Source organism: Pelodiscus sinensis, chromosome 2, assembly GCF_049634645.1.
Source record: "Pelodiscus sinensis isolate JC-2024 chromosome 2, ASM4963464v1, whole genome shotgun sequence".
Lineage (NCBI taxonomy): Eukaryota > Metazoa > Chordata > Testudines > Trionychidae > Pelodiscus > Pelodiscus sinensis.
Window position 1 is genome coordinate 242,503,317 of NC_134712.1, and position 27,626 is coordinate 242,530,942.

General features: G+C 44.9%; 1 protein-coding gene across 3 annotated transcripts in view; it reads right to left on the reverse strand.

Moving 5' to 3' along the window:
- DPP6 (dipeptidyl peptidase like 6) overlaps positions 1-27,626 on the reverse strand; it is an 865,367-nt gene that overhangs the window by 416,076 nt on the left and 421,665 nt on the right. The window lies entirely within an intron of this gene.

Consider the following 27,626-nt stretch of genomic DNA (forward strand, 5'->3'; position numbering starts at 1 on the left):
TATTAAAGGGATACAGGGCACCCCATATACACTGATCTCTCACACACACCCTCAGTGTTTTCTTCTGTTCAGAGAAGGAAGAGTTTGATTAAGATGACACACACCACAAAAACAGCTGCCCCCCCATATCTGCTTTCATGACAGCTGCCCCAACCCTCACCTGTTTGCACTCCCTGACTATAAGGGAAATATATTCCAAAGTTTACAGTACACTCCACCGATACTGAATCCCTGCCTCCAAAGCAAATCACAGAGAATAAAACACACTGGGGGGGGGGGGGGGGGGATTCCAACAGATCTCATAAGTGCATCAGAAACTGCTGCACACTCAGCTCTTTGCCTCACTAGCCAGAGAGCAGCACTGTGAAAAGGGATAATATACCCACCCACCCACACACACACACTAATATACCTATACCTATACCTACACACACACACACACACACACACACTAATATACCTACACACACACACACACACACACACACAAAGGAACCTGCTGTCTTCATCCCTAGTCAGGAGGGGGCTAGTTCACATTTCTTTTTGGTTACTGTTGCAGTCTCACACTAACTCTCAGCTTTCTCCGTAGGTCAGATTGCACATAGCACTCACTCAAGCTGCTTTGTTCTGTTCAGCTGGGCCAGTTCTGAGGACTCCCTCTGGCATAAAGGGAATCCCTAGGCTGCATGGACCTAGCCCTCAGCAGGGAGCATTCCTAGGAGAAAGGGGAATATGGTTGGCTGCTATATTTGGCAAGACATAACTCCTGAATGGCCCCTTTGGGGACACAGGCAATTGGGCATAATTTAGAGCAGCTCTGAGAATGCTCTAAATTATGCTGGGTACAGATCCAGTTTCTAATCAGCTCCAATATTGGAGGGGTATGAAGATGTCATAAAGCCACCTCCGTCACCATTCCTCTGCCAGCTGAGCGACAGCCATGAACTGGATGCTACACTTTAGTTCAGAATGTGATTACACCTTGTTCTAGCATCCTGGAAATGTTACACACTGCTCCTCAGGGTACAGTGCCCAAGTCCCTGCTGAATCTGCAGATTGCTGACCAAGCAAGTAGACTATCAGGCTATGTCTACACTGGCAGGTTCTTATGCAAGAACATCTTGCGCAAGAACACGTCCACACAGCCATGTGCTTTTGCACAAGAGCATCCATGGCAGTGTGGATGCTCTCTTGAGGAAGAAAGCTCTGATGGCCATTTTAGCCATAGGGCTTTCTTGCACAAGAAACCCCTGCCGCGCGTCCACACTTCCCTCTTGCGCAAGAGCTCTTGCACAAGAGGGCTTACGTTTGTAAGAAAAGAGCATAGCTCTTGTGCAAGAAGCCCTGTCTTCAGACGCTGTACTGTAAATCTTCTTGCACAAGAGCAAGTGGGCAGTGTGGATGCTCTGCAGGTTCTTGCACAAGAATGGCTGTTCTTGCACATGAACCCACCAGTGTAGACATAGCCTCAGAGTGTTTCTAAGGCACACAGTTAACCAATGTCCATTTTTATTTCAGGAATTATTCACTTCAGGTCAAATTCACCATAGGCAAAACTCAGCTGAAGTTGATGGAAATGAGCCTCTTAGATCCATGGTGAATATGGTCCTAAATGCACAGAAGGGGCAAAATAAGGCTGAATTTTCCTAAGAGTCTTTCCACTAATTTACCAACAATGGGCTACACGTTTCTGCATTACCACTAGCAAACTGAACTTCAGAGTAACTATGATATGAAATAGGTGTGAAACACAGAAGCGCATGTATGAAACAGGATCTTATTACCTGCTCTCACTCGCCTGAAGGTCTGCAGAGGCCAATGAGCCACTTCACAGCTTTACCCCCTAACAAGAGGTTCACATTTAAATCTAACACTTGGGCCAAACTTGGACCCAGGGGAATCAGGAATATCCCATGGCTCCAGGGAGTTTTTGCATTCTGTTCCCAGAATTCACTGCAGATTTCACACAGATAATTATCTTCAGTGACAGCATTCACACCTAGTCAGAATAGACTATGTTGGATTCTGTTCTCACACTTCTCAGTAGCCATATGTGCACTATGGATCATGCTTAGCATTTCTGATCTTGTGCCATGTGATACTGTGACACAAAATCTTTTCATTACAATCCCATTACAATTTCAGTGCTATGGTCCCAACAGGGGCAGATGACCGTTTTGCGGCGCCCTGGGCAGCATAATTCCGTGGGGCCCCCCCTTTGCCACGGCGCATGCGCAGGGCTTTCTGAAGCGCGGGGCCCGGGGCGGCCGCCCCATTCGCCCTGCCCTATATCCGCCCCTGGGTCACAACAGAATTTGGTCCCAGTTGTTTGGGTTTTGTTTCATTTTTGCCATCTACCCAACTAGAATTATTCTCTGGGTCTTGTAAACTTTTAATCATTTTGTGTTTCACATTTGGCTTGGCTATTTTTCCTTTAGATGTAGGTAACATTGGAGTCATATTCATTGGAGTCACTTCAAAGTAGGAATAAGAGATCCTCCGGAATAGGGCTTTATTCCAGAGGATCGGGCCAGTCTAGACACTTTTTTCCGGCTTTTCCCCAAGCCGGAAAAAAGCGGCGGACATCTTTATTTAAATCCCGCGGTGGATATTTAAATCCCCCGCGGATTTCCCTATTCTGAAGTTGAAAATTAGCATGCCCCTTTCAGAAAAGGGGCCAGTGTAGACGTAGCCACCATGTTTTGTTGGTTGGGTTATCTTTGTTATTGTAAGCGGGGGAATGGTTCCACTATTGTGGGGAACTTTCCTGGCTTCTATACCACCCCGGTGAAATGGATCAGCGAAAGGATCTGAGTCCCCGCTCCCACTTCCTTTAGCCCACGGCTTCCCTGATCCTGAGGGCTCCCCCTCCACTCTCCTGAGTAGCAGAGTCCTCGAAACCCCAACAAGGCTGGGCCCAGGTTTCTTTGTAGTCACTAGGGGCAGGAGTTAGGGTGTTCCCACTCCGAGGTGCTCTCTTCACACTGCATGCTTTCTTGGCCCAGTGATCATTTCATAAGGTTCAAAGCAAATACAATTTATTAAACATCAACTGATTAAATAGAAAAGAATAAGAAAAAATGAGAATGGTTAAATGAGAACACACAGCCCTGCTCTGTAGCACAGGAACATCAAAACAGCAGTCTGCAGAGGGACAGTTCACAGTCTCTTCCTTAGAGGCCCCTTAGAGGCCCTGGATGTGCTGCAGGGGGGTTGCAGGCTGGACACGCTTGCTCTGGCAGTGACCACACAGCCTCAAGCTCTAAGTGGCCAGACCCCTCTCCCAGTCTGGCCTGCTTGGCCTCTTGGCTGGTGATATCTCCCTGCCCAGAGCCTCTCCCCGCACTTTACTGGTCCCAGCTGCTCACCACACCCAGCTGCAGGCTGTGCTGCTTTGCCAGTCTCCAGCTCCTTGCGTTGCTTCTCTGTCCCTTTTGGCTCTCTGAGCACTGCCAGTCTGCTGCTCAACACAGGGTCTGCGCTCCTTGAGCTGTGTGTGCCTGGCTCTGTTGCTGCAAAACTGCCCCTCAGCACAGCTTGCACTCCTTGGGCTGTCTGTGCCTGGCTCTGTTGCTGCAGGACTTCTTCTCCTCACAGCTTGCTCCTCTTAGCAGTCTCTCAACTCTGTCCTTGCTCAGAGAGACCCAGAACAATCCCAGCTCACAGAGAGGATGGGGCCTGGCCTCTCACTTTCCTCACTGGCCTGTCCAACCTGTCAATCAGGCCGAGCTGGAGTGTTGGCTGCTTTCCATTGTCTCTGGGGTCTGTCAGTCTCAGGGCCCTGATTTCTCATGGACCCTTCCCCTTTTGACACTGGCCTATTTGAAATCATGGGAAGGTGGGCGGGCAAAGCCCGCCCACGTTCTAAAAGCCCCCCTTTTGACACTGGCCTATTTGAAATCATGGGATGGTGGGCGGGCGAAGCCCGCCCACCTTCTAAAAGCCCCTCCCCAACCTTATGGGAGGGACACTGGACCCATGTTCAATTGATTTCTTGGGACAAATAATGACTAAAGGATCAAGAAGTGCGGGCTAGAGGTTCAAAATAAGGGAGCCGGATGGGGACACCGAGCAGAGAACCCCGGACAGCGCCCACTGCTCCTCAAAGCTGTCGATGGAGCCAGTGGACGCCGCCCAGAGGAACTCTGCCCGGATTCGTGACACGAGGGAGGAGCGGAAATAGGCCCCACAGTCGCAGAGAACCCCCTCGTCTAGCATCCTCCTCCTGCTGTTGTAGATGGCAACTTTCGCCAACTTTTGACACTGGGAGCTGGCGAACCAAAAACTCCCACAGAGTTTTAGTAAGGGGCTAACCGTCCCCTTACATTATTTTTAAGCTTTTCCTTAGTCCCGCGGCAATAGCAGCTGCCCAATGGCCCTTCTGTCTCCAGGCTACACGGGACTCTGGCTGGGCTAAAATTGGCTGCTTCATTGTCATCAGTACTTGGAGAAAGATAATGTCCATGGCCTTGCACAGGTGGCACTAAATGCAATTTGATTATATAAATCCTTGCACAGTCTGCTGCTTACTTCCCCTCTTCATTTCTCCCCAGAAGAGCCAGCACCAGCATAGTGCTACGCTCCTGTATAACATCCCTGAGTCGTACGATGCAGCTATCACTTCTTCAGCAGAAGTTCTGAGTTTCACTCTTCATGCAGCTTCTTCGTGCAAACCCAGCCCTCTGTATTTCCCTCTAGATATTAATCAGTAACAATCACTGTTGCTTTGCCTGATCTCTCAATTCAGGAGTGGCACGTGACTCAAAGAGAACATGTACCCTTGGAAATCTGCAGCAGTGTTAAAGCCAATGTACAATCCCCTTTTTCCTGGGCTCGCTCGTATGCAGGCAGTAAAGGAAAGACCTTCCCTGCAAAGGTTTTAGCATGTGGTGTCATGGGCCGAACAAGCATTAGCAAGGTAAACAAGACAGAAACAGCAAGAGGCAACCTGTGAGTGGTCAAGTCCAGAGGAAGGTGGGGAGAGGAGCTTGTCAAATGAGCTAGCCAGTGGAATTTCTATTTTTTTGCATGTGTTACTGTTATTAAGGTGGAAGGAGACTGATTAAACTTGGATTAAAAGAGACCCACAGGAGACAGAGGGGAAAGCGATCAATATGCAGTGCCGCTGCTTTCCGGAGAGGAGACAGGAGAGCAGGACACAAGGTTGGCAGCTCTTCAGGCAGCAGCAGCAGCAGCAGCGAGCTGCTGGGAGCCCCCAGTGCTCAGTAGCTGAGCGATCCGTTCAGCCCAAATGTGTTCTGTGCCCCTAAGCTCAGCAGCAGTGACATCCTGGAGGGGAAGCACCACTCATCCTCCAGGCCAGCCGGAGCAGGGCTACAATCACCTCTCTACTCCCTGCTCACAGATCTCCTGTCAAGGAGGGAGCTGAACTTACCCTTCAGTGCCAGATGGGCTTGGCTCCATTGCCAGGCACAGGGAAACAAGTCAGCTGGATTTATACAAGGCAGCCCATTAGCAAAACCACCATCACATCAAACTGTGCCCCCTGCATCAGGATATGTCTCAGCTTCCAGCAGTGTATTGTACGGTTTCCCAACACAAGCTCACAAAGTAGGTTTGGAGAAGTCAGTGCACACTCAGTAGTATAAAGGGCACATTTCGGCATGACATGACACTCTGTATTGTTCCTTTGCCTGCTGATGTGTGGATGTTATTGTTCCTCATTGCTGTACCCACATACATACAGCAGGGGTACCTACCTATGAAAAGCAAAGACCATCAGAAAACAGAGTGCATTTACACAGCATTCGAAACTCAAAATAAGATACACAATTTGTGCTACACAAATTGCGTATCTTATTTCAAATCTATATAAAAATAGCTTCTTTTTAAAATTGGCGCATCTACACAGTGCCAATTTTTGAAATAACGTGCTATTTCAAGCTATCCCTTAAACCTCATGCAAAGAGGTTTACCGAGATGGTGAAATAGCACGCCTGTTATTTCGAAAAATATTTCATAATAACCAGCAGCTTGCTGGTAGCTATTTCAGGATACCTCTGGTATCTCAAAATAGCCGTGCAGTGTAGATGTACCCACAGAGAATCAGATCCCAGGATGTGATTATATATAATTTAAAGCTTCATACTTCCTCGAATAAAGACCCTCTTTAAAAGGATTTCTGCTGTGGGGACTAGAGTAGTTTGGCTGTTTATCCCTTTAAATATGTTCTATGGATTTTCTTCTGATGGGAAGAATTTGTTTTTGTTCAGAAAGTGCAATTCACGCCCTGTCCTTCTCCAGGAATGTGGCGACCTCACTGAGAGGGATACTACAATACTGGTCTCTGTCACAATGGAGAACTTGAAACACTTAACAATGAGCTTAGCGGACACACATCTTTACTCCATAGAAGGGCAGCAGAAGTACTTATAGTCATTACCTCCCTCCCACCTACCACGCTATTTGCCGCCTATATATCTTACTGACAGTGGAACAGCTAACAAACATATAACCTTGCTCACAAAGGAACACCCATCTTTTAAGAAGAATTGATAGGTTTTTAAAGACCTGCTGCATCATAAAAGATTTTGTTGGAAGGGGGGGGGGGAAGCCACCATCATTCAATGATGTGAACAAATAAGCTTTGTCTTACAATAGCCTTGCCCTTGGTATCCATCTCCTGCTGTCTCTGCAAGGCTGTGATCCTGAAAAAAGATACCTCTGGGGAAGCACCATGGACCCCACCAACTTTAGTGGGACTCTGTAGAAACAGCTCACCCAGGCAGATTGCTCTCCAAAGATAGGACCTAAAATTTGATCTAGCATGTTAGAGACATTAACAATTTAAAGATCTAGCTACAGATAAAAATACAAAAGGCTTCCATTATCCACGAACTGTCCATGAACTGCCTTAGGAAGAAACCTGTTTAATGCAATATTTTCAGTCAGTAGTTTCAGCTACTATCTGTTGCTACAGAGAACCCACGCTAAAAAGTGCTTCTATTCCTTGCACTAGTTTAAGACCGCCTTCCTATTGGTCGAATGGACAATACTGGTAGAACTGACCCCACCCACTGTCTGGTAGGTTGGGCAAAAACCAGTCTTGGGCCCAGAGAAGGACCCAAGGGGGCTCTTATTGTTAATGTTTAGAAGTTGCTCTTAGCTGTGCTTCCAGAATTGCAAGGCTAGGTATGGAAAGGGAATGTAACACCACTATAATAGATTTACTTGCTGAATAAGCAAGCCAGGTTTACTTGCTGCCTACTGGGCACTGTACAGAATTCCAGACAAGCTCTGGTCCCTGGTAAGCAAAGGAGAATGCTGGGACACGAGCTGTGAAAAGCCTGCTTGTTTGTCCGTAGCTTGTATCTCTTCTGTATAATAAATGTCTCCTGTCTAAAAGGGCCTGTGACACCATATATCATGGTAGGCAACTCTGCCCCACACCCATTTGGATAATGTGTGCATCTTGGCTGTGAGAACCTGGCTCCTTGTAAATAAAGATTAATCAAATGTGCTAATATGCAGGATTCACCATTTAAAGGGATTATGATTTACAAAAAAAAGTTTATTATGTACAGGTAGTGCCCGAGTTACGCGGATCTGACTTACGTCGGATCCGCAGTTACGAACGGGGATTTTCTCGCCCCGGAGGACTCGAGCGGCGGGACGCCTGGTCCCGCTGCCCGCCTCCTCCGGGGCGAGAAAAGCTGCTCCCCGTCTCCCTGGTCTGCTGCAGGAGCCAGCAGACCAGGGAGACGCTGAGCAAAGCGGCGGAGGACCCGGGGCCGGACCTGCGGCCGCTTCCAGATCAGCTGGAAGCGCCGCGGGTCGGGCCGGGTCCTGCGTGGCTTTGCTCAGCGTATCCCTGGTCTGCATGATCAGCTGGAAGCCCCGCGGGTCGGGCCGGGTCCTGCGCGGCTTTGCTCAGCGTCTCCCTGGTCTGCATATATAAATATGCTGCAGACCAGGGAGACGCTGAGCAAAGCCACGCAGGACCCGGCCCGACCCGCGGCGCTTCCAGCTGATCTGGAAGCACCACGGGTCCGGCCCCGGGTCCTCCGCCGCTTTGCTCAGCGTCTCCCTGATCTGCAGACCAGGGAGACGCTGAGCAAAGCCGCAGAGGACCTGGGCCGGACCGCGGCGCTGATCTGGAAGCGCCGCGGTCCAGCCCGGGTCCTCCGCCGCTTTGCTCCGCGTCTCCCTGGTCTGCTGGGGGGGGGGGGGGGGGAACGCAGCTAGTGCTCCCCCCCCCCAGCAGACCAGGGAGATGTGGAGCAAAGCCCGGGGCCTGTGGTAGAGCAAGTGGGGCACTGCCGGTTGGTCCCGCAGCACCGCTCCTTGGCGCTACTGGACCAACCCGGCAGCACCCCAGCTGCTCAGCCCCAGGAGTCCTGATTCAACTCTGCCTCGGGCTTCCTGTAGTCAGCCGCTGGTCAGTTTCAGCAGCGGCTAACTTGGGGATGCCTGGAGTTCTTAAGTTGAATCTGTATGTAAGTCAGAACTGGTGTCCAGATTCAGCGGCTGAATCTGGATGCCAGTTCCGACTTACATACAGATTCAACTTAAGAACAAACCTACAGTCCCTATCTTGTACGTAACCCGGGGACTGCCTGTATTGGGGTGTTCCTTGATCACTGAATATTTTTCACTACCGCAGTATAACTCCAAAAGTACACGCTTATGATCCTCATAGTCACTTGGCATTTTATGACTGCTACTTATAATATGGATTTTACTACCATGTTCTCCTCCTTCTGTGACCCGGCTAGAATAAGGTTGGCAGTTGTCATGTAACAGATGCCTAGTTCTAGCCATTTTTTATAGGGGGAGAATTCTGAGGTCCCAATCTCACTGCCAGCTGTGAAATAGGGTCCTCATAGCCTAGCTTGCTCTTCTGCTCCATCCGTCTGATAAATTAGTCTTTGCGGGCAGTAGGGGGAGAGCCTCACTACTTATTTCTGGGTAGGTTCTGAACTGATTCCTTGTTGCCTGAGTGGGGTTTTTGTCTCGGGTTTGGAAATTTATTTACTAATTATTATTATTTATTATTATTAAAATGTGAGGTCCATAAAACGACCACTCATGTATTCCAAGTACTCACAGCAAGAAAAGTAAACTCTCTACTAATGAAAGGAGGAGAGATGTTAAAAGCCCCCCACTACACTCAAAACAGAGAATCCACATCTCTTGAGCAGCTGTAGACATATTAGAGTTGATTATGGAGCCCTCTTTAATGCCTGGAAAGGAGAGAACTTCACCTTCATTTTATTTATCAGAGTACAGATTTATAGACTGAATAAATTATCTGCATATAAGATGATGAGTAGTTTTAATGTTTTCATAGCATTTACACTTATGTAAGCACATGCCATTGCCTCAGATCCTTGCTCATAAAAGACACAGCTGGAGTGCGTGGCTATTTAAGCATTTGTTTTATGAAGCACACTTTTCATTGCAATGACTTGCTTTTATTTTATATCAGCCTTAGAAATCAAGAAAGCTTACAAGAAAAAACCATTGTAAGCTTCACAATAAGCTTACAATGTTTTCAGTGCTGGAAGCTATGTAATATAAGTAGTTAGAGACACCTCAGGTCTAATCTACAACTCCACACTAAAAGCGACATATTTAGCTGCAGCTCATACCTCCTCATCCCGTGAGGTCGCACAAGTAGCCAACTCCAGTCCCCAGCAGCCAGCTGATACCAGGTAGAAAGTGGATGTTTTACAACATGCCATGCAAAGTTTTACTGTATATAATTGCTGAATACACTGACCAATACCAATTGTAGGAATATAATAGTGTAGTTGGTTAACAGATAAGCAAAAGATTATAACGCTACAGACTGCATGCATTTCCCCTTCCTTCCCCCACCAGTAAATATTTTAGCAGCCTGGCCAGCAGCCTGGGTTAATCCCAGCTCGCACTGGGTCCAGGGCCTACCCCTGTTGTGGCTCTGCATTTCAAGTGTATTAGGAGCTAGGTGGGCAGGCAGCCCAGCTCAGTTCCAGCTTGTGCTGGGTCCAGGAGCTCAGACCCACCCCCAGACTGGGGCTCCTGCCACCCTATGCTGCTACCTCTGATACTCAGGCAGCAGCACGGGGTGACAGGCAGCTGGGCCGCGAGGGGAGCTGTTTTTTTAACTGACTCCCCTCGTAGACCAGCTCCCGCCTGACACCCTGCACTGCTGTCTCTGATATAGATGCAGCAGCACGGAGTGGCAGGGGGCTTCTTGGGATTGGGGCTGGAGCACACTGGCTGCTGACCCCACCCCTGGGGAGCATAGAATGGCTGAGTAACAGATAAAAATTCATGAGGTTAATTGACTATTCAATGAACCAATATTTAACAACTCTAACCAATAGCTGCACAAAGTGATTTAAGAATGGGCCAGATACCACAATACTTAGTTTTATTCAGGCCATGCAATGGAGAGTGGATAGGGAACAACTGTCCATAGGTCTAGGTGATATAAAAGTGGCAGCAGCCAGGAATCCCAGACCCTTTTAAATGGCCCAGGCAGGCTGCAGGATGACTTGGCCTGTGCAGCGTGGTACTGGCAGCAGCAGAGGCAGCCAAGTAGGCATATAGAAACCCTGGCATCTTGGAAGAGTGCACCCAGCAGCACACCTGGCAGCCTGCTAGGCATCTTCCAGCATAGGTGCAGCTCTGCCCAAACGTCAGACTATGTCCACACAAGCACAGCTTCTGCATGCGGAAGGTCCCATTGATTGTTCTGCCCTGGGGCCTGGAATTGCTGTCAGTGGGCCTGGTTTTACTTTCTTCACTCCTAAATCATGGGTGAAATATTTGCCCCGTGCAGAGGGCCAGCAGGAGTCCTATGCATAATGTAAACCTAATTTTGTGGAAAAAGGTGGAGCATGGGCAGTTTATAAATCCTCAGCATCAGGTGAATTCAATCTCCAGTAAAATGCTGAACATCTAAAACTTCCATTGACTTTGGTGGGCCTTAAGCTGCTCAGCAGCACCGTATCAGGGAATCATTGCAGAGCATTATTTACAAAGACATGGCTCAATCTTGCTCCGGCATTGGCCCATTGGTATTTGCCTGTATATGGACTTCACGATATGGCCCAGTATGTTTGTGTTCATATGGATAAAACTCACTACAGCATTTCGGAAACACTGAGAATAGGGCTGTCAGTTATCACATATTTAATAGCAAAATACAGGACTATGTAGCACTTTAAAGACTAACAAGATGGTTTATTAGATGATGAGCTTTCGTGGGCCAGACCCACTTCCTCAGATCAAATAGTGGAAGAAAGTAGTCACAACCATATATACCAAAGGATACATATTTAATAGGCTCTACTGCCATATAACTCTGAATTGACAACTAGTACACATCCACGCTATACAAATGAGCATGTGTACAATAAAAGCTCTCCAATCCTACTATTATGCTGTACATGCTGGCATATTGTAAGAACAGCAAAGAAGAAATAATGGTTTGAGCACTGTTTCAAGGTCATTATTCAAATCACATCTCTGAAATGCACCTGATGCAAGGCACTTTTTATTTCCCTTTAGTTTACAAAGGAGCACTAGGGCAAAAGTTTCAGATCCTTTGAGGACTGACAGGAAGTTCTGTAGTATCCCAATATGGCTCATATGTAACACATAAATTTGCAAGAATGTGTCTTTGCAAGGACATATTTGGGACAGAGACAATACTCATTTGCAAATGAGCATCCAATAGGAAGTCAAGGAAGTATGAAACTCCAGCTTTCCTAAAAGCAACTAGAACAGTGACACTCAAACTTCAAAAAACAGGACTATGTAGCACTTTAAAGACTAACAAGATGGTTTATTAGGTGATGAGCTTTCGTGGGCCAGACCCACTTCCTAAGAGGAAGTGGGTCTGGCCCACGAAAGCTCATCACCTAATAAACCATCTTGTTAGTCTTTAAAGTGCTACATAGTCCTGTTTTTTAATTCAGCTACACCAGACTAACATGGCTACATTTCTATCACTCAAACTTCAGTGATTCATTAGCTGGATTAGTGACGAATATTATCCAAAGTAGCCACAAAAGTGTAAATTTATGGTTTCATTTACTGTATTTATACACATTTTTCTCACAGCAAAATCATTGATCAAGTATTCTACAATTGGCTAACAACATAGTAAACACATCCTGATTGGCTAATAACTTAAGACTAGTTAATAATTAAATCCTACAGTCTTTAATATCATGTGCTGCAAAGAGCAGCAGGAAACACTTTCAAGAGCCTCAGTCTGAGTATCATTGAGAAAGAACATGCCATAAGGCCACCAGCAGAATCACAGGTACAAATGCACAGTGTTACAATACAACAGTATGTCCATATTGGGCAAGCAGCAAGCATGCAGAAGAATTTGGCTTCTAGAGCTACACTCACACCACTCAATAGCACAGCTTGTGGAATATCTGTTTGAGGAACTATGAAAGGACAGATGGAGGAGGAGGAGGAGGAGGAGGAATATACAATTGTAGAGTTGCAGTCAAGTACAGGAGTCAATACCAGAATAGTATTTGAATCATGAGCTCAAGCCAACCTGCTTTGTGTGCATGTTCTTTTGGAAGGTCCAGAATTTATACCTAGCTCCATGTCATGTGTTAGTGAAAATATTTGCACTTTTAATAGGATTGTGTTAGGAAAACTTGCAAGGATTTGCCTGCCTTAGAAAACACAAGTTGCACATTGCTATGCACACACTGCATTGTGCTGTAAAACATGTGTGCCACTGAGATAAAATATTTTCCTTGCATTATCATGCGTCCAAATAACTTTATCACCAGATATTACACAGAAACTGTCTTCTGGTCCTATTTCCTAAAGACAGACATTGTAGATAATGTTTAGACAGGGAATGGGATCCCTTTTTGCTCTATTCCCCGTCCTTGTCCCAGCCAAAACACTTTTATGGGCTATATCTTGTATGGTGTAGGCCAGGGGTGACCAACCCATTTAACAAAAAGAACCAAAACAGCAGTGGAAGAGCCGCACCAGAATTGTCAAGCAAAAAAAAAAAGAAAAAAAAGAAAAAAAAGAAAAGAAAGAAAGAAAGAAAGAAAGAAAGAAAGAAAGAAAGAAAGAAAGAAAGAAAGAAAGAAAGAAAGAAAGAAAGAAAGAAAGAAAGAAAGAAGAAGCTCCTCCCAGAACAGAATTGTTCAGCAAAAAAAAAAAAAAAAAAAAAAAAAAAAAAATTTAAAAGAATTTTTTTTAAAGGAGGCTGCCCCTTTAAGATGGCTGTCATCTTGGGCACCATTTTTAAAACCCTGCAGCTCCAACCTGGTAAGCACAGGGAAGCCAGGGCCAGGGAGGGGGGGGGGGGGCAGTGGAGGGTGGGGATCGTTTGGGGAGGAAGGCGCAGGAGCATCTTTGCAAGCTGCACTTTTGGGGGCAAGAGCTGTATGTGGCTTGCAAGCCGCGGGTTGGCCACAGCTGGTGCAGGTAATGGTCTGAAATCTGATTAAGAGAAGTGGCTGTTTTTGGTGATCTATAAAATGAAGCTATTGGAGACTGGAATGTTGGGCAAGGAAGCTGACCCAAGAAAATATCTTATTTTACAAAGTAGTGCCATGAAATAAGTAGCTGGTGAACTCCTGATTTACCTCAAACCACATTTTTAGTACATGTTAAGGTGTTTTTAAAAGTGGTTATGATACCCTCGTTATAATGAGAGGAAAGAAATGGGAGTAGTGGTTACATTCCTATTTCCCAGTAAAAATATTTCTATCAAGGGCTATGTCTAGACTGCAAGCCTCTTTCGAAAGAGGCTGTTTCGAAAGTATCTTTCGAAAAAGCCTCTTTCGAAAAAGAGCGTCTAGACTGCAAGCAGTACTTTTGAAAAAGCAAGCCGCTTTTTCAAAAGAAAGCAGCGAGTGAATCTGGATGCTCTCTTTCTAAAAAGCCCCGTTGGCATTCAAAAAAGGCGTTCTTCCTCATCAAATGAGGTTTACCGCCATCGAAAGAAAAGCCGCGCTCTTTCAATTTAATTTTGAAAGAACGCGGCTGCAATCTAGACTCAGGTGAAGTTTTTTCGAAAAAAGGCTACTTTTTTAGAAAAAAACCCTGAGTCTGGATACAGCCAAGGAAAGAAAATTCTTGCAAAAAGGTTGAGCGGTCAAGTACCAGGGAGCCATGAAGAATGTCCAAGCTACACTTTGGGTTTTGTCTTGTGTCTATGACACTTCCTAAAGTTGGAAACGTGTCCTCTTTGTACAAAGGCAAGAGCATGGAAGTCAACGGGAAAACTCTCACTGACTTCAATGGAGCAGAATAAGGTCTTTAATTACTGTTTAAAAGTTAAATCAACAGACAAGATTTCTAAATTAGATGGCTTTATTTTCAACAAGGTCCCTCCTCCTTAGATGTCTCAGACAGAAGTTGTATGTGTTTTCCTTTTTAAAGGAGCCATGTAACACAAATCTCATCCAGGTCCTATTAAGATATGTTTTATATCAATGTGATTTCATATAGGATGATATCAGAGGTGGATTTGCAGGGTCAGTATTTATGGCTAAGATATGTGTGTTGCATGTTGTGTATTCAGGAAGGTAACTACTTTAGCTTTGCAGTTAGCAATATAAGATAAATAGTGTGTAATCACGGTAAGCATTTCTATGTAAAATTACATTTTATGTAAAAGTTGTTTTCTTGGACTTATCCATTGTGATAAAATGACCTGAATAAAAATGAATGATTCTGCACTTCTTTAGTAAATACATTCTCTATGTCAGGGGTTCCCAAACTTTTTGACACGGGGACCAGTAAATCCATTCACGAGCTTTTGGGGGACTGGTAACATTCATTTGCATATTCATTAAGCAAATGATGAATATTCAAATAAGTTGTTTCTGGTCCTCCCAAAGCCCCCAGTGCCAGCTTTAGCAAAGCTTTTGATACGGTCACCAACAATATTCTTGCCAGCAGGTTAAGGGAATATGGATTGGATAAATGGACTGTAAGATGGATAGAAAGTTGGCAAGACCAGGGTTTCCCAAACTTTTTACTTTACTTGGACCCCATTTTTTTTCAGTACTGTTTTTTGCAGCCCAAAAATATAAACGCATATAAAAAAAAGAATTAAAAATGAATAAATTTTCAGTGTTTCACCTGGCTGCATCCTCCTCCCAGTCTGAGCCAGGGCTTGGGGGACCCAGCGCCGCATGGGCACTCCAGGAGGTGGGAGCAGGAGCAGATTGGGGGTAGGGTATCTGGCTAGGAGGGAGGGTGCAAGGAGGGGTAGGGTTGTCAAGTGTCCAATTTCGTACTGGACAGTCTGGTATTTGAGGGTTCTGTCTGGGAAACAAATTGAGAAAATACCGGACATATAAAATGTCTGGTATTTTTGAATTAGGTAAGTTTTATTATTATTAGGTGTACCAGTCCGTAGCTGCAAACTGCCTGGCTGGTAGATGTGCTCAGGCTGCGTGAGTGTGTCTACCAGCCAGGCAGTTCGCAACTACTCGAGGGAGGATATGGGGGGTGGGGGAAATGGAATCCATGGGGCCGGACTCACTCGTGTGCCCGGGTCTGCATGTGTCCAGGTCAGTCCCACTTCCCACTGGCCGATTCGCTCCCCCCCCCCCGCTTCTCCTACCGATCTCCCCTGGCCAGCCCCGCTGCCCCCATCCAGCCCTGCTTCCGGCGGCCGGTTCCCCGCCGCTCCCTACCGATCTCCCCCAGCCAGCCCCGCTCCCCCCACCGCCTCCCAGCCAACCGATTCTCCCCCGCTTCTCCTCCCAATCTCCCCTGGCCAGCCCTGCTGTGCCCGTCCAGCCCTGCTTCCAGTGGCCGGTTCTCCAGTCCTCCTCCTCCCGATCTCCCCCGGTCAGCCCCACAGGCTCCAAGCCAGCCCTGCTTCGGCTGCCTGCCTCCCCTCGATCTCTGCCGGACAGCCCCGCTGCCCCCAACCCTGCTTCCCGGAGGCCAGTTTCCCCACACACACACCTCCCCCCAGCCTGCCCCGCCCTGCTCCACTCCCAGCAGCCACGCTGAGGCCCAGTATTTTTTTACCGGGCCGCAGCCCATAGTTGGGAAACGCTGCTCTATATCATAGCATATCATTCACTATAGATATATTCTTTATTGATGATTGTTATAATAGGATGGTAAATATCTTCTTGGAAAGCTTCTTTTCTGTTTGATGTGAATGTAAGTCATTTAAAGCTAACAGGAGTTAATCACAGATCGTAAGGGGAGAGCAGACCCCCAAAATGTATTCAGACTTTTGCTGATGCAACAGAGCCCAAGTCTGGAGACTTTTAGGGCACAGTGCAAGACTCATCTCTTCTGAAGCTTTGGCTGACTGAAGGAACAGCTGTTAAGTGAATTTTGTGTTCTTAGAAATTCAGTTTCTTTTTAGGGACACAGAAACTATGTTTTCTTTTCAAATTTCTGTATTATAAATAAGCCTTGAGATTGTATTGTTAGGGACAGCTATTGAACTGAAAGGTGAATAAGTAAACATATGGCATCTATCCAGAGCAAATACTTTGGCCCTATCCTGTTTTTACTTAGGCCACTTTACTCTGCCTTGTGCAGTATAAAGGGGCCTTTGTTAAGTGAGACTCTGACCCTGTGTATCCAAAACGATCAGGAAAAGGCACTGATTCTGAAAATTTCTATTGTGTATTGTGGTTTGTGTGTGGAAAGTAGGGTTACCAGGTGGCATGAAAAAAAATACCGGACACACTTGATCGCAGATGGGGGGGGGGGGCCGGGGGCAGGCGGCCGGGAGGGGAGTGGAGCTGGCAGGAAAGGGGGCGGGGGGACCGGCCACCGGGAAGCAGGGCTGGCAGGGGCGGGGGGGGGGGGGGGGAGAGGGGACGGGAGCAGCAGGGCTGGCTCGGGGAGATCGGGAGGAGGAGGGGGGAAGAACTGGACGGCAGGAAGCAGGGCTGGATGAGGGGCAGGAGTGGGGGGAGAGAACCGGCCGGCAGGGAGCAGGACTGACCCAGGCGCATACAAATCCCGGAGCACTGCCCATCCTGCACATGGTCCCAGCGAAGCATGAGCGAATCTAGCCCCAGGGACTCCCTCCTGCCCCGCTCCCCCCCCAGCGTAGTTGCGTACTGCCTGGCTGGTAGATACGCTCACATAGTGTGAGCAAGTCTACCAGCCAGGCAGTATACAACTACGTACTGATACCCCTAATAATAATAAAACTTACCTAATTAGAAAATACCGGACAATTTATATGTCCGGTATTTTCTCAATTTGTTTCCCAGACAGAACCCTCAAATACTGGACCGTCCGGTTCAAAACCAGACACCTGGCAAACCTAGTTGGAAGCCTATGTATTAGCCAAATTCTGGAGTGACGCTAACCCATCAACAAATGTATTCATTGTGTTATTTATCGTTTGTATTATGTTTGCACCTAGGAACTCTTATCATGGACCAGGACCCCACTTTGCTAGGTGCTGCACAAACAGAACAAAAAGATGGCTCATACTCCAAAAAGTTTATAATCCAAATATATTATGACTCACTGTACAGCATTTGGCTCTGTCTCGGGGTAGGATTTTTTTTTTATTAATAGCAAGAAGTCTGATTAAATCATCCAGGACAGAAGGTTCACTCTCCCACACTTGATTTGAGGCACCCTACAGCTGAAATACACTTCCTGAGCAAGTCTGCCATGCCTTATACATCTCCTTGCAGATCATAGGAATGCCTGGAATCTAAAAACTAAAAACCCCTAAAACTACATCACCAGCCAAGAAGTTTGGCTTCTGTTGTATCCTGTGCACCATCCTTTGTAAGTTGCCTATTTAGGGCTTGACACAAAGTCAACTGAAGTTAATGGCATCGCTCCCAAAATGAACATTGGTCATAAGCAAGGTTCCCTATAATCTTTTCCATCCACTTGTGCAAATTTTTAATGTGCACCAAGGCATATGTACATGTGCACCCCCAATAGGAACACAAAACCTAGCTGTGGCAATTCTGCTAATCAGCTGGGAAGCATTTTAATTTCTCCTGAGTGGCTGCACAACTGCACATCTTACAGGGAACACTGGTTGCAACCCCCAAGACTGTAAACTCTTTGGGGGACAAGGCCCCAGTCCTCACACTTACCAGTAGATGGCCTTGCATGCTGATACCACAGAAATAATAATAGCTACATCACAAGTTAATGTTAGGGGACATTTCAAAGTGAAGCTTTATTTTTAGTAGAACTTGTCTAGAGATCCATTCATGAAGAACATCTGATCCACACAAATAGGGCCATGTCACTACATTTTTATTTCAGAACTCCATTATGGTTAATTGTGCACTGTTTAAATTGCTCTGCCCCATATCCAATATTATATTGCCGTACTATCCCACTTAATGTACTCTAGGAATACTATTCAAGCCAATGTCAATTACAATAAGCTGATGTGCTGGTTTAAAAAAAAGTGAAAGAATTCTTCCTTTGAGAAATTCAGTATTTCTCATCTGCATTTATTCCAACTGAACCTTTTTGTGCTTTATTCAATTAAGGATCACTGAATATTACCTTGATTCAGGAAATGTTAAATGGCAAACGTTGATTCAGTATAACTGCAGCTGAGTCAAGAGCCATTTCCAACAGCGTTATCAGACTGTATAAAACTGAATTACAGCTCTAAAATAATCTTCTAATTGAATAACAATGATTAAAAGCATCTTCCAACTATATTTGTTGGCCCCTGGCACTAATCTGTGCTTCTTTAAATCATTATGTGGGGTAGAAGTGCACCAGAAATTGAGGACACTCCACATTAATCCACAACTTTCCAATTCCAACATACAAGCTTCTGAAAAACTTGAAATTCACTAGATAATTTGTGTATTTCTCTCATTTTCTACTTATACGTTTATAGAGAAAAAAAATTCAGAACGACAGTCACATCAGGCCAGTTGACTAGCAATATTCATAGGAGTTCAGATTTTCCCTCGTTTTCTGCAGCAGAGAGATTCCCTAATGGCAAAATAGAATTTACCAACCTAAGCTCCTGGGTACTCAGGAAAGAATTCAAATGGCCCTTCTCTTAACATCACTTCTTCCTGAAAGCCATATTTAAGAGGGAGAAATTGTCAGCTATTGCATTGTGCCATAATATACATTTTCAAGTAGCAGTTGTTTAACATAATGTAATTCCCCATACCTGATATGACTTGATCAGAAGCACTGATGTCAACTTGAAAAGGTAAAGAGGTTTTAAAAGGGCACCACCAATTCTAACCAGACCTTTAACACAGCTCTTTTAAAATGTCAGTTTTCCCTTACAGAGCTGGGTTCTTTCCAGAAGCTTTCTTCTATAAGTATTTTTTATTATTAACATCAATTTTCAAGTCACCATTCATCTCAGAAGAACACCTTTCATAATTTACAAGTCTTGCCTACAGTAACTGCTTCACCAATTGCAGCCAATGTTACAATGATACAGGGCAGCTGCTCAACAGAACACCTCAACATTTGACAATTTCAGCCAGTAAGTGAAGAATACTATAGGCCAGAGTTTCTCAATCTTTCCAGGTTCAAGACCCCTTACTCAAAGTAAAAAATATTCATAACCTTCAGACATACACTAATAAAGGCAGAAGAAAAATCATGCACTACCACCAATAGGCCTGTTTAATGTGTGTGTTTGTTCCATGAGCAGGACAGAATACATGACCTTGAAGGATAAAGCTGTGCAGAACATGGGTGAGAAAGTTTCTTTGCTTTAGATTGCAATAAAGTGTTAAACAACTTGCCACCCCACTGACTGCCTTTTTGTGACTTTCCCACCTCTAAGAATTCATGACCCACAGGCTGAGAAACATTGCCATAGCCAATTCAAACTGCATAGAAAAACGTAGACAAGTAGAAATTAATTACAGTGGAATTTAATCAGGCTGTGGACTAACAACCTCCCCATCTTGTTAATAAATGCCATGGGAGTTTTAATTATTACAATTACCATTTTAATAATTCTCAGCACTTGTATAGCAAATTTTATTGATGCATCTCAAGGTGCTTTATAAAGGAGAGTAGTGACTTAGTCCCAATTGTTCAGGTGGGTAAGTGATACTATGGACCATTTTCGGGAGATGGAGCACAAAAATTAAGTAACTTGTCCAATATCCCAACATCTCACATCAAGTTATTTATTATTAACATAACAACAGAAATGGGCATGATTCTTAACCAACAACAAAGACATATCCTCTGCCAATCAAAGCTCTTAATCAACAGACAAGGTCCTATAGATCCCATATGCCTGGTTACAGAGTATGGTGGGAATAAGGTTTCTCCCTCATCACTTGTGGGAACAGCAAAAGGACTGGGCTGAATCACAGGGGAGCACATAAACTATTCACTCCCTTTAGGGTACAGAAGGCTCTAAAAGGATCAGAGAAGGGAAGGAGGAGAAGGCTGGTTCATAGCTCTCCCTTCCCCATACGAAGGCCAGGGGAGCAAGGATTCTGGAGGTGGATATCAGTGTACACTGCCTTCCTGGGCACGAACTGAAACAGTGCATCTTCCATGCAGCAGTATCCAACATCAAGCTGGGCATTGGTTCCATCAGCAGTGAATTAAAGGAAGAATGCCACTTCCTACTGAATGGTAGCTCCATTCTCTAAAGCTCCAGAGTGGGCTTTCCTCATTGGTGCCGGGGCAGCCCATTATGAGGTTCAACATTTATAGATGTGTCCTTAAAGCTCCACCTCCTGGAACCATGAGACTATCTGACAATCTCAGATTTCATTTAAGAACATGAGTTTCTAGCCTTCAAGGCTTTGGAGAGAAGCGGGAAAGCATTCACCCATAGGCCTCAAAAGGAGAAGCACAGTTAATCCAAACTGTCTTGCTTTGAAAGGGGTGTGGCTGTTAACGATTTGAGATTCCCTGGCTCCATTTTGAACTCTTGTGGCTGGCAATCCTGCAGGTCTCCCATCCAAGAACTGACCATGTTTACTTTCAGTGAGCTGAGGACATCAGAGCCCAAGATAATATAGGCACTGTAGCAGGGCTGACTCACCACCATGGCACCTCTGGTCACACTGGGAATTAGTTCAAACATCCTTGGCATGCACGGCTTTCTGGTTGGTGTCTCGCCTATTGTCCCTCCTCCACGCTGCTATCTCCACCATCTGGACCCGCACCACTCTCTGTACTGCAATGTCCTCTTTAGGGTGGTGTCCACTACTCAAGTCTCCCCTATTCTGGAGTATCAACAGTCCTCAGTCCTGGCACTTACCTCTGTGGCCAACTGCAGCCAAGGTCTAGCCCCTCACCTTAGGGCAAGCTTCAGTCTATATTGGCCACTCTCCAGTATGGCCAAGTGCGGTGCAAGGGGGAAGGAGGGAACCCATGCTCACTCACTACTCTGGGCCCTGATTCTGGAACCTTCTGGAACCCTGCCCTCCTTCTCTCCCCTCTACTACTCTCACTGTTCCCTGGGCCCCCTCCCCATGATCCTTACCCCTTCTTGGCCCTTTTTATCAAAGACCATAGCCTGGCAGATATCAGGCTGGAGCTCTTAGGGGGGCCAACAGAATTGTTAGGCCCCTGGCCAAGGTGGAGAGGGGCAGGGTCTACTTTCCTAGAAGTGGCAGGGCTGCTGGCTAGTCTCCCTGTACCGGCCCTTCTGCGCCGTTCAGGGATCCAGTGGCAATTTTAATGGCCCACAGCTCAGGCTGTCACTACTGTTGCTGTAGCACTGGCAGCATCCAGGAGCTCTGGGCTCTTTTGAATCACCTGGCCTTGGTGGTGGTGACCCCTTTTGTTGTTCCTTCCCCCCACCTCTGCCATGGTAGGCAGATCTGCTCCCTCTATTGCTCCTCTGAGCCTGTGTTACATATCTCTGCCCAAGGTGCTGCCAGTTCCCTACCTTTCTGGTCAACTCACATGTGAGCACCTCTCCTTGCAGACACCTTTCTTATAAGTCCTGGCCTGGCCCTGATTGGCTGTCTCTAGCTGCACTCTGATTGGCTGGGTTTGCAGAGGCTCCACCCAGCCTGATTTTAACTCTTTGGTTGCCAGAGTGGGACAGTCAGCCTACTAGAGGCACATCACCACTTCATATAACATTCAAATGCACACAGCCTACAAGCAAAACAACAGTTGTGTACAGCTTTGTTTCACTGCTGTGACACTCACAAAGTAATACTTCCCTTTTCTTTGTTGTTTTTTTTCCAAGTCAAAATGAACAAGAGAATTTTAGACAAGATACTTTCTATTAGTGGGGGGAAAAAACAGAACATAATTTAATCTATTGTAATAAAATTAAATATTTCTCCTTATAGCTTATAGAAGGCCCTTTGGTCAAAATAAGGAACTTATAATGATTTTAAAGAAGAAGAATATTTTAAAATGTAAAGGTTTTTTTTATTTAGTTCTGCCAATAGTATCTGTGACATAGCAGTGTTGGATGGTATGAGGGTATAAATCTGACAACTGTTGTCATGCAATTGTCTGAGTTGAAGCCCATGAAAGTATGCCTGCTGGGTGAAGACATCCCAAGCAATTGATATAGTTCTACTGAAACAGAAGAAAATAGGAATTGCCATATTGGATTAAACTAGTGGTCCATCTAGTCTAGTTGCTGTCTCTGACAGCAGACAGCATTAGAGTCAGGGGATGATGCAAGAGTACCTGAAATGAGAAGTTATTGGAAATAGCAGGGACATGGATCAGACTTTACAGCACATTGTCAGAATTCAGTGCAAGCCAGAGAAGCTAAAGATCCAACGGGAAGACCAAATTCAGTGATAAATCCTGGTCCCGTGCCACCTGAGAGCATATTCTAAGAAGAAGATGGGAAAATGCGTCAAGCCATGAATATCCCCAAGATGGAGAATTTATACCCTTTCTAAAGCTTTACATTATTTTTTTAATTTTATAGTCATAACCCTGGATTGTCTTGTTATCTAACAGGCCGGCACACTGAGGTTCAGAGACTGGATCCTGTCCAACACCTACTGTTTCAGAATCAAATGTAAGAATCTGTCCCCCTCCACACACCTATCAAACAAACCTTTAATCCAGTGTTTCCCAATTTTATTTGGCCACAGAACCCTTTTCAGCTTAAAATAATTTCAAGGAACCCCTGGGGTTCCCAGGGTAAAATTTGGCAAGCAAAAAAAAAAAAAAAAAAAGCCCCGCCAAAATTGGTTAAGCAAAAAAACCTGCAAAAAACTCTGTCTCTTTAAGAGGGGGCGGGGCAATGCTGCGTTCTCGTGGAACCCTTACTTTCGCTTTGCGGAACCCCGGGGTTCCATGGAGCACCAATTGGGAAACACTGCTCTAATCAGATCTCATCTTGTCTCTGATAGGAGATTGGGCTAAGCCGCGAAGCATGAGCTTTACTATCACCATTAACTATAGCAACTCAACAATAGACATACTATCCATATAAGTGTTGTGCTCTTTCTGGGATTGCTAAATTGTAGACTCAGTATCTTCCTGTAGCAATGAGCTCCATAGTCAAGTGATGTGTTGTGTCAAAATATATTTCCTTTTATTGAATTTTCGATATTTTAAAGAGGGTCTCCTTGTTCTTGGGTTATAAAGGACAAGTGCCTGATCCACCTTCTCTAAACCAGTCCTTATTTTATAATGACCCCTCAATTTCCTTTCTAAGGTAAACAATCCCAATCTTTTCAATCATGCTTCATGTGAGAGTTTTCCAAAACCCTAATTTATCTTGTCATTTGTGTGTGAATCCTCCCTAATTCTGCAATATCTTTTTTGAGATGGGGTAACCAGTATTGCATAGTTTTCCAGTTGCTGCTACACATAGGTTTGCATGATGACACAATTGTCTCTCTGTCTTTCCTTATATATTCTACCTTCTTATTTGCCTTTTTGTCCCTTCCTTTTCTGCATCCTCCTAAGATCACAGATCCAATGATATATTATGGCAATGAGTTCCACAGGAATATTTTTAACAGTGTCAGTTACTATTGTCAATTAAACTATTTCCATTGTTTGTTGCAAAATTGAAGCCTTTTTTACTCCAGAACAAAGGCATGTCTTTATCACTGTTTACATACTGGGATAGCTGAATCAACTTAGCAACACATCAGCTATGAAGCTTACTCTGGAATGTAAGACTACCCGTGTGCCTGTTCCCCAAGGATGTTTGAGGTTATATGCAAAAGGACACAATGGGGAACTGCAGACAGAACCACAGCAAAGGCAAGCTAGAAAAAATGAGGACTTCCCTACATCAAGGGGCAGACTCCACTGCATTAAGATCTGACCACAGCTGTCTGCTGTTTTCTGTAGAGTTGAAGCATTCATTTGAAAGATATATTTGGTAGCTTTTCCCATTATGAAGAATGCTTTCAAAAATCTCCATGCCAGAAATTTTCCCCCAGCAGCAAAGCAGATGTGAAGTGAACTATGCACCCCACTCCAATTCAAATTCATTTTCATCGCTTCAGGCCCCCAGTTCCCTCCAGGGCCCCACTGACATCAGCCTGTGCATAAGCAATTGCAGGGTCAGCACCATAACCCCATTTAAATGTGGACATTATTAAGTAACACTAGAGTAACCTAAGAAACGCACAGTTCAAGCTTCTGCACAATTACCAATTATTGTTCCTTCCTTGTGTGGACATCTTCCCTTCATAGTGGGCCTTTCTTCTGCTTATTCTTCTCTTGCTGTACCAGGCAGAAGGATGTGGTGGTTTTCTATTTCCTATTTATCCTTAGAACTGGTCCTGTTTATTTCCTTCTCTGTAGTGAGTTCAGCAGAAGATGGTAATCCCTGTTTTAGGAGCTGTTAACTTTGGCCAGAGAGATGGAAAGCTGTCTTCATAGATTTAGCACACATCTTTTCCATGCTTCATCTTTTCCAGCTCCAGGCATGAAAAGTCCAGTTCCATGCTCAAATGATCTTTTCTAATACAGTTAGACAGAGACCAACTGTGAAGGTCAGAAGAGACCACTATGATTACCTAGTCAGAGGTCTCCTGCATATCACAGGCCACAGAAGAACTTCAGTGATTCCTACACTGTGCCATTTGATGCAAGCAACAGAACCACAGAGAGGTGAACAATAATGTGACACTAATCTAATTAATCAAATGGCAATTTTTAAAATATGCCCAATACTCTAATGTTTAGGGCCTGCTCACAGTAGCCACTCAGATGCAGTATAACACAAAAAATATGGATGAGAATGGAAGGAAAAAATATTTGCCAAATACAGAAGGATGACCTATAATTTAACCAATTTAAACAATAAATCTTCTGCATTTTCATAAATAGGTCTCTGCATAGCAGCTTCTCTCTTCCTTAACCCTAATCCACAATTTCCTATTTGAAGCCAATTATTGCAACATGACTTTGCTAGTACTGCCATTTTCCTTTCATACCACATTGTAACACAAAAAGGACCGAGGAGAACCATGCTCCACAAGTAACCCCAAAGGGTCATAGTGGCAGATTCAGAGCCTTAACTTGTATTTAGTTCCTCTCCCTTTTTGTTATGATAAAAGACTTGAGTTTCTGTTTGTATTCAAATCAGGGGTGTTTAATCTGTCCTCCCCTAACTTCTACCCTCTAAATCCTGAATCATTGTCACTGACTTCTGCTACTCTTCTTCAGTTAGAATATGGTGACTAGAAACACAGACAATATTGTTGATGGTGGCTTTACTTCAAACATAGATGTTGTTTGGCTTTAAAAAAGTCATGCAAAATATTTTGCAGACATCGTGTGTGTGTTATGTTCATGATCACCCCCAGATCTTTCTGTTTCACGTTCCAGATCACACTCATAACTGACTGTATTTCCTAATATTATTTTTGTCCTCTGGCCAGAACACTGTCACATCAGGAGCTCAACATGCTATTAGGCCTACCAATTTGTATCCTCACTTTCTATACTTACATCTAGACTACATCCCTCTTTTGAAAGAGGGATGTAAATTAGACATATTGAAATTGCAAATGAAACCAGGATTTGAATTTCCTGTGCTTCATTTGCATAATCACATCACAGCATTTTTTCACAAAAATGCTATTTCGAAAGTGAAACCGCAGTCTAGATGAGGTTCTTTTGAAAAGAAAAGCCTTTTTCGAAAGATCCTATACTCCTCAAAAATGAGATTTACAGGATTTTTCAAACAAGGCTTTTCTTTTCAAAAGAACCGCATCTATTTCACATTTGAAATAGCGTTTTCTGAAAAAAATGCCGTGACGTGATTATGCAAATGAAGCGTGGGAAATTCAAATCCCAGCTTCATTTGCAATTTTGATATGTCTAATTTACATCCCTCTTTCAAAAGAGGGATGTAGTCTAGACGTAGCCTTAGTAGCAAAGGTAAGCAGAACACCACACAGAGAGTGCCGTTAAGAGAGGTTGTTTCCTTTACCTTTTCAGGAATAAAATACTGCTGAGTCTAGTGGCATTCCCTATTGTACAAGTATAGAGAGTACTTGCTTAGGAAGTATTATTTATGCAAATAGAATGGTTGAAATTATCTTATCATTGTTTCATTTCTTTGAGGCATCAAATTTAGTAGTATTTGAAATATCATTAATACACTCAGGATCAACTTTCAGCCTAGCTCACATAGCTGAGCTACCCAGAATGAGGAGCTACTCAGCCGAGACTATTTTAGCAAAATGGTAGATGTAGATTTGCATAGCCCCAATCACCCCTTAGCTACTATGCCTTGCTTGCACATTTGCATAGCCCATCACAAGTCCTGGCCCTGTGTGCCACTGAACAGCACCTCAGACAAAGAAGAAGGGCACAAGGTGGCCTTTTTCTCCCTTATGTGGAATGTTATGTCAAATTACAGCTCTCTGTAAGACATGCTGCCTCAGGCCCTTAGAAAGCAAGTCTACAGCATAGAACATCCATTGTTTACATTCCTGCTGTCTCTTTGCCCTCAATGATTACTCTCAAATATATTGCTGAGAGTGGCAGCTTCAGTGTGAGTTCATGGGTTCAGCTGCACCCGCAGAAATCACAAGGGTGCAATGCTTGACTGGTGCTGTGACCCCATGCACCAGCTCAGTGCCTGGAGTGGGGAGCCAGGCTCATAGAATCATAGAATAATAGGACTGGATGGGACCTCGAGAGGTCATCGAGTCCAGCCCCCAGCCCTCAAGGCAGGATCAAGCTCCGTCTACACCATCCCTGACAGATGTCTATCTAACCTGTTCTTAAATATCTCCAGAGAGGGAGATTCCACCACCTCCCTTGGCAATTTATTCCAATATTTGACCACCCTGACAGTTAGGAATTTTTTCCTAATGTCCAATCTAAACCTCCCCTTGTCCTGTCCTCAGAAACCAAGAGGAACAAATTTTCTCCTTCCTCCTTGTGACACCCTTTTAGATATTTGAAAACCGCTATCGTGTCCCCCCTTAATCTTCTTTTTTCCAAACTAAAGCATGTCTGTGGGACAGGAGCCACTGCTGTGGGAGGAATGTGGGGTAAGTTTGCTCTCCAGCTTCCTTACCCCCCCTCCCCCAACTGTGTTGCAGTGCCAAGGCTGCTGGGGTATTTTGCGCCCCCTTGACTACAACTCAAAATCATGTCCAAGAAGAGGTTTAGTATAGAGCACCCTGGCAGCTACATCTGCCCGTTACTGACACTATTTGTTCTTTCAACCTACTAATTTTGAATCATTTTTAGTAGCTAACACATGCTTATTAAACAGATCA